Source organism: Poecilia reticulata, linkage group LG21 (genome assembly GCF_000633615.1).
Source record: "Poecilia reticulata strain Guanapo linkage group LG21, Guppy_female_1.0+MT, whole genome shotgun sequence".
Classification (NCBI taxonomy): Eukaryota; Metazoa; Chordata; class Actinopteri; order Cyprinodontiformes; family Poeciliidae; genus Poecilia; species Poecilia reticulata.
Genome location: NC_024351.1, coordinates 16,243,279 through 16,256,256, shown reverse-complemented (window position 1 = coordinate 16,256,256; position 12,978 = coordinate 16,243,279). Strand labels below are relative to the sequence as shown.

General features: G+C 38.9%; 1 protein-coding gene across 4 annotated transcripts in view; it reads right to left on the bottom strand.

Moving 5' to 3' along the window:
- Positions 1-12,978, bottom strand: part of LOC103457909 (MAM domain-containing glycosylphosphatidylinositol anchor protein 2) — a 198,895-nt gene that overhangs the window by 133,732 nt on the left and 52,185 nt on the right. The gene's annotated exons all lie outside the window — the stretch shown is intronic.

Genomic DNA, 12,978 nt, shown 5'->3' with positions numbered 1-12,978 from the left:
GAAAAATTACAATATTTAAAATGAATGAAAAGGCAGAACATGCAAATTAGGGTTAATATGTTAGTATTTCACATTACATTGCAAATGTTTCATCACCTTAGAATCAATGTAAGCAATACTAGCGTAGCAGAGACTTCATATTTCACATGCTAATCTAAAATTCAGTGTTGGATGGAGCCTCACCAAAGCAGAGGCTCACACCTGACAGATAGCAGCGCTTGAGGCACTGATGGTCACACAGTGTTGGAGTCACACAAGAAGTAAGTAATTCACACTGTGCATATCGATAATGTACAAAGCCAGCTGGATAGACTCTAACTGCCCGTTATGCCCACACCTGACGTATATGTTTAGTGACTGAGAAGCGAAGCTCAATGAACACAGTTGGGATATTGTTTAATGATAAAGAAAGGTGTTATGAATATCAAGCCAGGTGTTAAATCTGGTAGAAAACCTGTAGTGAACCATAATGCTCAAATACCCACAATGTGGAAGTAAAACAGTTCTGCAAAGAAGAGAGCGCCAAAAGTCCTGCACAGTGGTTTAAAACATTTACTCCCAGGTTTTTGCAAATGCAGGGCTTGGCACAGATCCAGGTCGGTTTGGTTTGCTTTTTTTAAAAATTGTATTTATTTATTTTCTCTTCCACTAAAACACGAAATCAACAACAGAAAACTGCATCCTTCATTTCTTTGATGAGCTGAGACATTTAAGTGTGGCAAAATGTGAAAAGAAAATAAATCTGCAATGGGCATTTTGTCAAAAATGGAGCTGTCTGCAAAACTTGCCGACTTTCCCCAACATATCTTGGCAAAGCGTAGACTGTGACATCTGAATAAAAACGGAAAGATATAGATATTTTGTTATGGCTAAAAGCAATCAGTATCACTCAGATTTGTGTCAACGCGACAGCCAGTGAGATTGGGAAGTGCATGGAGCAGTAATTTAAATGCAGTGTCAAATAAATGACCCTCTGCTGACTCGTAATGAGAGGGCCTTTCTTTTTCTTTATTATCATCTCTAATATCAAAAGGAATTCAGAACGGTATGAAATTATCTGTCAGAATGTATTTATAAGAAAATTATAATTCAAATGAAGCAACAAGTGATGAACTGCAGAGATTTGCATCGCACTGTGACAATTATAGATTAAAAAAAGTCATAGGAACCGCCTTAAAGGCCACCTGATATTTGTTAGATTTGTTATAGACACACATCTTCACCCTTTCCAAGCATGGAAAATCACCAATGAATGGGGATGTAGTATACCTAGATACTTATGGCTTGCAGATAATTACAGAAGTCTGGAAAAGTACTTGACACATATGGCAATGCCAATCCAAAAAAAAAAAAAAAAAAAAGAATTCGTTAGAAATGTTCTTTAGTCAGTATTAAGTATCCACAGGTGATTGCTAACAGCTGGTACAACTGAGGAAATAATAAAAATAAAAAACCATTTTAATATGTCCACACATCAACAAGCGCTGAGACTCAAGTAGTCAGGGTTAAACTGAGCTGAGGAAAGGGGTAATTTAAGGTAACACACTCAAAATATTCATTCCTACTGAGCTGTGAAAACATGGTTGCTCATAAGCGGCCCCTGACAATACTAGCATCTGTTCAGCATTTATTCCTTTCCAGCTTCCATGATTAGTGAAGAGGTTAGGGACGACATGGGTTAGAGAGCGGATGCGGGACATGATTAGGAGGAGGAGGAGGAGTACAAAATAGTAGGGGAAAGTAGCGGGGGAGCAGGGGGGAATCCAGCAGGAATTACAAAGAGTCACACAGACAGCAGCTTGGCTTTCATGTCGGAGGAATGGGCTTCCTGTGCGGGCCCCTCTCGGCAAAGTCGGCCCCCCTGCAGCAGGCCTTCTTCTACCTCCATCCAGGCAGCCATGCTAATGAGCGAAGCGAAGCGACACTCCCCTCCGATGCCGTGTTGAGAGCCTCAGCCAGAGTGTGTGTAGCCGTAACCAAACATCCCTCCCTGATCCCCACCATGCTGTTTGTCTCTCTTAGCTTGTTAGCTTAATGCTCCGTCATGCCCGTCGTGCTTTTCTAAAGGCCTCGCAGATTGATGTGTGCTGATACAGATGCTAATCATATCAGGCTGTTTGGCTTTCTTCGGTCTCCCTCTGCACCTCTTTCCCCGTCTCCATTTAGAGTTAAACACACTGATGGTGAATTCCATTGGGAGGGTAATGCTTGAGAAATAGGCTCAGCGCAAGGGGCTTCATGCAACGCTGCCACTTAAAACCAAAAAAAAAAAGGGGCTGAGAAACAAGACCCCAGGGCAAGAGCTAAACAAAGTGCTAATGCCATTTATTCTGATGAGCCAGTATCACAGCAGCGCACTATCAGTCCTGGAGGAAAGCTGGGAAACACCCATAATTAATGAAAATCAACTCCTATCTGCAACTACACACTCACAACTGCATAAACATACGCTTACTCTTCATGCAGGCAGACATCTCCAAGCTTAAAGCCACAAAAGCAAATAACCCTCTCTCGAGCATACATAATGAGGACACTTATGTTAAAATAGTCACACATATCCTTAAGTGGCTAAGACCTGCTCTTTTATATCCCTTGGCCCAGAGCGCGAACTAAAATCACTCTCATTACTATTTCATTTCCAGTTTTGTTTCTTTTAAAAGCCACTTGATATTCAACTGACAGTAACTACTCAATAACGGAAAGGACGTGTGGGGATGGACAGAAAAGACATTAATGCCGTTAGATTTTAGGCCGTGCCATCACGGAGCAAGATGTCAGTAAACTGACAGGACAGAGATAAAAGACTAAGGGGAGAGGGGGTGATAGACAAAAGCTTTGAACACATCATATGCCTTACAAATTCATTATGTGGATTAAGATGGTGTCTCATACATTTGGAATGGTGTGCTGGAGGTGTCTTTTATCTTTTCAACCGTTTTTCATTTCTGGATTAAGACCACCCTAAGATTTCCAGGACCTCTAAGAATGATTAAAAACTTGTTTGTCTTGGCTGCAAAGTTGAGTGTGAACGCAAACCTGACTCTACCACGCTCCTAGTACTGAGGACATAGGATTCTCTTGGCCATTATGACACATCTGCACAAGAATGTGTCCTCATAATTTGCTGAATTTTCTTATAAATATGAGTTTAATGCTCTACCACCATCAGTTTCATTCGTATGTAGAGACAGAAAAACCATCATTACTTTGATCAGTTTGTCAGCAGCATATGAAGAGGCATGTTTTCTGTGCAGCTGCAGTGCAAAACTGAGTGTGCCATACTGAGCAACAAATTTGAGGTGGAGTGTTGTTTTTTTTAGCTTATTTCTGTACATTTTGCATTTCAACTGCAATATAATCTCAACATTATTACCTAGCAGTCAACCTATATACCCACTTTGGGGTTGTGGGATCTTCTATACAGCTGAGGAGCACTTTTCCACTTTTCTTTATGTTCTTTATGTGCAAAGTGTGTGTTCCCAACTCTTCCACAATTTAACCCCAAAAACTGGATTGATCCATTTGTTGATTGCAATATTTAAGGTTGTTGTTAATAAATATTTTAGTAATTGAGTATCCAATCCATTATTCTTAGGATTAACCGATTACTCGGATAAAATGTTTTAATAAAATAAAACATTGATTAATATAACATAACAGCAGTGTTACTATAGGATACCAACATCAGTCCAATTTATCATATTTAATCAATTACTTTCTGTAAACTAACCAGTAAAGATAATAGCTCTCTTTCTAAGTTAACCTGAAGAAAAGTTACACAAAAATCTGAAATTATATTCAATTTAATAATAGAGGCAGGCTCACAAATACGCTTATTAAAATGCCTGTACTCCAGCTTTTAATTTATGTATTCATCTTCAGTCAATTTAATAGATGAACTCTCACTTTGCCCAGCCATTTACAGCTTTTGTGTTTGTTAGCGACAGAATTTGACACCTTTGTTCTTCACACATAGAAACTTAACCAGCCATGTACCGCCACGATGCGCTCAGCCTCCGCCACTCATTTCTTGAGACCGGGATGATATGAAATGTATTTTTCCAGTTCGTCCGTAAAGCTACACACCTAAAGCACAGCCACCCGCAGTGTTCAGTCTATCTGCTAACCTGTATAAATAATCCCGCCGAGCTCTTCTCCGCCTGTCGCTTTGAACGGGTATCACCAGTCAGTAGCTCCGGGAGGGAAAAGACCGCCATACTCCAGGAATCGCGCCAGTCAATTTAAGGATGCTTATTGGAACGCCGAAAAACTACAAAACTCCCGACATTATCATCAGTCAATAAAATCCTCCCAGACCGAATTTGAAAATTGGACATTATGCCGCTAACACTTAACTTCGTGAACAACTCATAGGCGGAAGCATAGGCATGAATTCGGGCGGAAGTGAGTGCGCTGTGCAACGTCAATAAAGTCCCGCCCCCAACGCAGTGCGCTAAATCAGTGTTTTTCAACCACTGTTCCGCGGCACACTAGTGTGCCGTGAGTGATCGGTCAGGTGTGCCGTGGAAATTATTCAATTTTACTACGGTACCGTATTTTTCGGACTAACAGCTGCTACTTTTTTCCTTAACTTTGAACCATGCGGATTGTAGCCCGCTGTGGCTTTTATGTGGATTTTTCTTCAACCACCAGGGGGCTCTCTAGCAGGAAGTGAATCATTAGAAGTCAAAATTGTAAATCAAAGAAGAACGGCTAATTTTCATTTAGAACAAGCACATGCTAGCAGCAGGCACGACAGAGAAATGTTTTCAAACTCATATCATGCAGCTATAAGTCGAGGGCTGTCGATCTGGCACTACAGGAGGGAAATAGAGCCGCTGCACTTAAGCTCGGTGTGAACGAAACCATGGTTCGGCTTTGGAGACGGAGGGCTGCGTCCAGCAGATTTATTAGGACGCAGCCCTCTGCTGGGTCCTAATAAAAAACCGAGAGCAGCTTCCAGTTTTTATTTTATTTTATTTTTTTTAATTGAGGGTGCTAGTATGGTGCGCTCTATAGTCCGAAAAATACGGTAATTGGTTTTAAAAGATTTTTTGAAAATGAATTGTCTGCAAATAATGACATCTTCGAGTATCTGCTGTAGTAGTAGCAGCGGCGTAATCATGTAATGTTCTTACCACTAGATGGCAGTAGGTACAGAGCATTTTACATTAAAACAAGAGAATTAGTGATGCATGAATGTTACAGGTAGCGGTGAGAGCAYTGAATCTAGAAAGACTGAYGACAGTGATGGAAAAGACAGTGAAGCTCAGCAGTAGTTAGAAAGAACATGAGTCCATTTCCCACAACATGTCTGTGTGAAGTGAGCTTCTCAAGTCTGGTTACTATAAAAACTAAAACCAGAGACAGACTGGGAGCTGTTGAGGAAGAGCTTTGTCTTTCTTCAATTTCTGCCAGTAAATCAGCTGTTTTCATCCAAACATGCACAGGTTTCACACTAGCTGGGTAAAATATACAGATATTGACATTTTGTACATGCAACTCTTCATATTGTAACAGTGAATATGAAGTGAATTGTTTCCCAAATATTATTGCTTCTTTCAGAATAAGAATTATTTTCTGTATTCCAGCTATAAGAATGCTTGTGGATTAGTTTGTAAAACAGTTTGAYGTTTTCTACAACTTCTTTAAATTTAACACCACAGTGTTGTGGCTGTTCAGGTGTATTTTTGAAGTGGACATGTTAAGTGCAATTTGAAATAAGAAATGTAAAATGTGATAAAAATACATTTTAGTGTTTATTTGATTCCTATTCAGACTTTGATAAGAATTACTATATATAGGCGGCCACAGAGTATCTTTATTTCCATTTTTAGTTGGTGGTGTGCCTCGGGATTTTTTCAATTAAAACAGTGTACCTTGACTCAAAAATGGTTGAAAAACACTGCGCTAAATAATGAAACATAATTTAAGGAAGCTTCGAGGCAAAGATTTCCTCGAGGAATTTTAATAATCCAGGTACTCGAATCACTCAAGGAATCATTTCAGCCCTAGCAATATCTATAATGACGACAAACCTTTAAAAACCTTGTAAAATAATCAAAATACCTAATTTCATAGATTCTTGATTTTTGGCACGCAAAAGGGTTTTGGTTATACTCAAAGAAAAATACTAATTATTACGAATCATATGCATTCATTAGTTTAAGTCATTTATGCATACTCTTCCTCCTAAAAAGTAAAAGCGGTTTCTATGGAAAATCCAAAAGACTAGATTCTAACATTATGATTATAAAAATATAATACTTTGAAATATGAAACAAAATAGACAAATTAATAATTATGAGTAATACTTAAAGTTTTGTAAATGTGCCTCCAGCACTTACATTTAAAATCAGAATTTAAATAAATTATAGATTCTTTAAAAACTTAACAGGAATGACATACTTTGTCTATTAAATATTAAGTGCATTTTAACAGTCAGAGTAATGCATTGTTATTCAGATATAGCTTCTTTGTTTATTTATGAACGCACAGATTATGCCTTTAGATTATGGGTCATATCCTTCTGTTATGAAACCATTCTGACTTTTACATCCCCTGCACCAACATTTCTAACAAATTCATCACATCTATCAATTAAACATTAAGCTATCTGCTAGAAGCAAATATGTCCGCCCTCCTAAAGGGAGCTTGGCCTTCTTCACTTGAGAGACAGAGACGACTCTTCTCCTACCACCTATAGAGAAGAAATTGGAGTTGGCCAAAACACAACCGATGGAGCCATTGAGAGGCAGACATGCTTCTTGGCAAAAGCAGATGCTAAAATTGACAAACAAATAAATGTGGGGGGCGGGGGGAAAGTCCAACAGCTGGGGCTCATTTTCGCAGCGGGTTTAATGTCCTCAGACCGACCCCTAAGGACTACTAACAATACCCTGCTAGCTTTTTGGCTCCATAATCATCTTCTTACAATGGCAGATGAAGGACGACAGATTAAAAAATAGAAAGAAAAAAAAAACAGATAATATGCATACTATAGAGAGTAGTTAATTAAAAACAAACCCTATTCCAGAAATAGACTTCCTACTGGGTCTAAACAACCCTCACAGGACAGAGATGCATCAAATAAAAAGCTTAGTGACTGAAATTACACATTCGTGTTGGTGATGTGTTTTCAACTAAGTGAGTAAATCAGGTCAGTGCTGCACAAACTGTACCAGATGTTTAAGAACATAGCATCATTTTTGCATGTAACATTGTTTAAAGTGATCTTTAATCTGTGTAAATTGATTCAGTCCAGTTTGACTTCTTTGCATAAATAATTAGCTATGTTGATCTAAAAATCTTTTTTTATTCTTCACACAGAATAAAAAAAGCTAATATCAGGTTTGAATGTACAGATGATTTTAGATAAAAAATATCAAACATTAATTTCAACATTATTAACCAGCTGCAGGACATACCAATCTTTTATTGCGGTTCTTAACTAAATGTTCTAGTACTTTCTATAACTTTCAATTCATTTTTTTCGACAGTAAACCCAAATGTTGCCACACAAACAAATTTAAAGGACTAATCCCTGTTTGTTTATAATTTAGGCAAATTAATCCATGATGAATGAGCCTGGAAAGCTGCTTGAGGAAAAATTTTTTGAGACAAGACACAGATGTTTTACTATAACAAGATTATGTGCCAAATGTCTTTTTATATAATATTTATATACTTGAAATCTTAAGTTTATAATTTGACATTCAGAGCCAAATACATAAAATGTCGATTTGTGCCATGACCGGGGTTTACCTGGATAATATCACACAGAAACTCATTTGTTTGTGTTATACACACACACATTGTTTTAATTTAACAATTAAATGCAGAAAATCAGAGACAATCAAGGTGAAATTGGCCAATTTTATTAGCTGGCCAATCAACTGATTAGTGCATCATTAATAACCAGAGAATTAAAGTTAATTGAGAACTGCCTAACAACATGAGAATGAGAGCAGTGTGTCATCATTGGCATAATTAGTTTTTAGCCAATGGCTTTTAAATTCAATAAGAACAGCTCACCCAATATTCACAACATAACTCAAATGTCAACTACAAATCACCACTAACATACGGATGTTTATTGATATATCAGAAATATAAAGTTAACCCAGTAAGACACAGATTGCATGCAACATAATAAACGTTGTTTGCACCACTCTGTTCCTTAGTACCTTGAATTTTAATATAAACTAAGATGGTGACCAAAAGAGATTTCAGTAGTGCTCAAGTCACACAAAAACAGAAGGACTATTTATGAATGTAACTTAAGTACATTGTAATGATTCAATGCTTTATTTAACTCTCCATATGTGTTCAGCTGCAAAAAAGCTGTACAATTAAGTCTTCCCAAATTTGAGAAGGTGTGACATCCAGTATAAATACATTAAAATTGAAGCTGAGTAATATGTAAATCCTCTTTGCTGATGCAAAACATTGGCAACTGCCATTTCAAGGTGGATTCTGTGGATTCCACCGATGAGGACGGGTAGACATGGTCCACTGTCAAAGGTGTCACACACTGAATTATTTTCTGTGCTTTTCCGCATGCGTTTGGGAAGCATATAGGCTTACACTGCACCCAGCGATTCAGCTGTATAATTGAGAAGCAACTCATCCATGGGGTCATCCATGTGTGTTGAGGACCTGGAATGGTTTTCTAGCAGCACATGCATATTATTACATCAGGAGTTGTCAGAGCGTATTGATTATACAGTGTAATGCACTCCCTGCTCTCGTCAGCCTACGCTGCTATTGTAAATGAGAGCCTTTATGGATCCGGCTTCGCCCTATCAGCACTGATCATCTATCACACACACACACTACGTACAGTTGGTTGTAAATGAAGCCGTTCAGAGGTGTGCAGGGACCACTGTGTCAGTTTATCCAAATTAGTGGAGTAGATAGCTTATCAAAATCACAAGAGATCCAGAGGAACAGACTAAATGACCTACTTTATTTGGGACTTGTGCATCGGGTAGTTTCTCCTCTTTATAGTATCATGGACATGAAAACCTTGAGAGTTGAAAACAAACAGGCCCACTAAGGTTAAACCCATTAAAATTTGGCTCTAGGACTTGGCACCTATCCACCAAAATATGCAATGAAGACCATTTCAAATAACTGGTCAATAGAAGAATGAATTTGGAAAATACTAAGCACAAAACAATTCTTCTGATTTCACTGTTTCAACCACTGAACTGGTATTATTTAAAGCTGAAACATTTAAGGTACTCTGAGAGATTTGAGTTTTATGAGGAAAAATGTTTCATAGACAAAGTCAACAGCAGATTAACTCTTAATATGTATTTGTTAGAGCCAATGTTTCTGAGTGCCAAATGCTTTATGCTAAAAGAAGACTAAAACATAATCAACAATACAACAGAAGTCATGATTGAAAATGAAAATGGAAAAAGTAGTGGCTAGGAAAGAGGCTCAAGGCATTTCCAAAACATGAGCCCTAGTGGGCTGTTCCCAATATCAAGTATTTACTATAATTTAATAAAAAGTGGTCCAAGGAAGGATCAGTTGACATGACCATAGTTAATCAAACTTCACTGATGCATTTTGGGAGCAAAGACTGGTCCATGTGGTCCAATTCAACAAACTGCTGCTGCAGTTCAAACTGTTGCAGAGGTTATTGGAGAGAATGGCCTGCATATCTGTATACCTGTCAGATTACCCATATATTTTTTACATCACTTTGTTGTCTCAAACTGTGTTTTGTATTCACTTGGGGTACACTTTGAACTAGTATGGAGCATGGGAACAAGACAAGTGGATCCAATGTTGTACTAGGAAACCTTGGATCCTGAAGTCGACATCACCTACTTCATCATCACTGCATCACTTCATGAAGACGGTCCCTAAATTTTTTAGATCATAGTTCAAGTGAGCATCTGTGGGATCTGTTGGCGATACAAGTCCAATCCAAGGAGGCTCCCCTCACATATAGGACATAATAGAATCTGATGCTAACATTTTGGTGCCAGATAGAGGTTGAGTGGAGTTTAGGGTGTAATTAGTCAGGGTTTCTTTTGGCAGCAAACTGGGGATTGATGCACTATTTGGTGGGTGGTCTTACTGTCATCCATAAGAACTAAACTTTACAAATATGCAATGAGAATTATGTACCTTAAATGTAAATCCGCAACCCATTAGCATTTGGTATTTTAGCAAATGTACGGTGAACTAAGAGCTGAATCTAAATTCCATGTTTTCTATTCAAAATTCTGGACACACAAATGCAATGCATCCGAGTGCTGTACTGGAGTAATCCTTTGCCGTTTTCCCAATTTCCATTCTGTTTTTCTCACCATCCATGATGCAATGTTGGCAGTGAGGGCCTGTTGTGGCAGTTTATTTCCGCAAACAACACTAATCAGACATCTGTAGGGAAGGATAAAGCCCAGATTGGCCGTAACCATGCAGCAGTTATCTGTTGATAGGCCCAGCACTCCCGATTGGCTGTAAAGAGGCAACAGCTTTCTATATGGTTGGCTAGGACGGCATGCCAGCAATGGCTCACTGCGGATAGAGTATCTGGCATCCCTCAGAAGATTGGGTGCTGCTCGCCAAGAAACTGTCTGATGATTGGCTGTGCTGACTCCAAAGTGAACTGATTGTCCTATCAATGCCCACAGCACAGGCTGGCTGACAGGGCTGCCTGCTGGCTGGCTTTGCCACTTTCCAAAACACCTCCAGGGGACATACAGTAAATCCATGCCTTTCAGTGTGAAAGTGCCTAAATGTGTGTATGGAAAGTGCAGGTGTGTGTCTCTGTAGTATCCATAACTTTTTCATTGGGAAAGTGTGCTGCTAAGCCCTGCCAGCAGCCACTAACACCTCATTATTCGAAGCCAGGCAGGAAATGGCTTTAAGAGATCTCTCGCCGAGCTACGCTCCTGGAAATGTGGGTTACAGGTCTTCCCATATCAGCAACAAATGCCTGGGAAATGCCTCTTTAGCTCAAGTTAGTTAAACTGCTGCACTTCAACCCAAATTCACCCACTGACTTGGTGTGGGGTGTGATGACACAGAACACAAACCATTTAGATTTTAAGTAAATTGGTTTAGTTCTCAGACTTTCAGTTACATTTTATAATTGATGTATTGCACTCATGTGACACTTAGATGGTCACTAAGATCACCACCTTGAAACTGCGGTCAACATTAACAACAAGCAACAAGAAATAATCAAAAGGTTTAACACATCTAACCATGATATTAACATCATATTTGTTCCTAGAGATTAAGAAGGCAGTTACAATACATCGAGTAAAGAAAACCTAAACTAATAATAATAATAATAAAAAAATTTTGCTGTTATTAATACCTATGGTGCACAAAACTTAAAAACTTATTTTTCAGATTCACTGAGGTTATAAGAATAGTTAAAATATTCTTAAAATTGTGTTATTTTATGTCTGTTCTGACGGAGCAGACACACACACGCGCACAAAAAAAAAAAAAAAAACATTGGTGTGCTACGTATCAAAGTTTGATTTATGATCTCTGGAGTATGTTGGGTCTGTGAGACATATGAACTAGGGCAGAACACAAGTGGTAATTTTAAACATTAGGTTATTTCAGAAATGTTCCAAAGTTGGGAGTGATCCTATTATCCACAGTGAAGCACGAACAGAAGGGGCTCATATCAGCAGCCGTAGCCTAAAGGGAGGGAAACGAGCTTGCAACTATACTTTTTTAACATCAGTTCAAGGCGAGCTGGGATAACGTGGGTGGGCACAGCGAATGAGTCACACTCTTACCCCATGCCCCCCCCACTCATAATCAGTTTTGATGTCCCCTGGGGAAGGTACCTCAACCTAAAAGACACTGATGCATTACAGGAAAGGGTTTTAGGGGTGGTACAGTCCAGAATATTAAAAGTTATCACCCAACCTTTTTTTTTTTGTTACACAACCAACTGTGAAGTCTCTCTCTCTCTCTCTCTCTCTCTCTCTCTCTCTCTCTCTCTCTCTCTCTCTCTCTCTCTCTCTCTCTCTTTCTCTCTCTCTCATAGTCCATTTTACCTTTACAGCTTTTCTCCCAGGACTTTGATCTCTCTCAATACAACTTTCTAATCTGTCTCATAACCCACTTGACACCTCATCCATCAACCACAATTGTCCCCTGAATGGACTGTGCTGCCTGGATTGTCATTTAATCAGTTGCATTGCTACAATAATGCACCTGATTTAATTCACGTGCCTTTTACAAGTCTGGTAATTCACACCAATTATAATTGTGTGTATATTCAGCATATTTGTCCCTGTTTGTCTGAATGTCAATTAGAACAAACACAATGTTTACTCTCTCACACACCGACTCCGGTACAAAGGGAGGGTGAAATAAATCAATTACCGCGAGTTACGAATGCTGTAAAAACAATTTGTCAAATGTGAAGAGATAATAGAAGAAATATTTGATTAATTTGAAGATGCAACAACAAATAAATGAGCTTGATGACATGGGAGGCTCGGCATTAATGGGTTGTACAAAGTAGTTACTTATTATTTTGTCACAGTCAGACGCTGAGCCGGCGGCAAAAAGAGAGGGAACGGGAAGTAAAGCGTCTGTGTCGGGGTCAGACAACCGACTGTAGCGGAAGAAGGAGCTGAAGTAAGTAAGAGCCAGTAGATCAGGCTAATGTGCATCATTTTAAAGGAGTACTTATCATGACAGTGGATTTCCTGGCACGCACTCCCGCTGTAGCAACTCTAAATTTTAAGCAGATTGTTTAACAGTCCATTGCGTAAATGGATATTGCTCATTGACTGTTGTTCTTGGCTGCCCACACAGTGTCGGTGGAAGAAGACAGAGATGTATTATAGATCAGGAGAGGTCTACAAGAATGAGCCTTCACTGGTATTTGTTGTACCTAGAGAATATGCCAAAGTTACACATCTGTTTCTATCTATGGTACGCCACAAAAATAGCTCCCAATTCTAAACAAACCCTTAC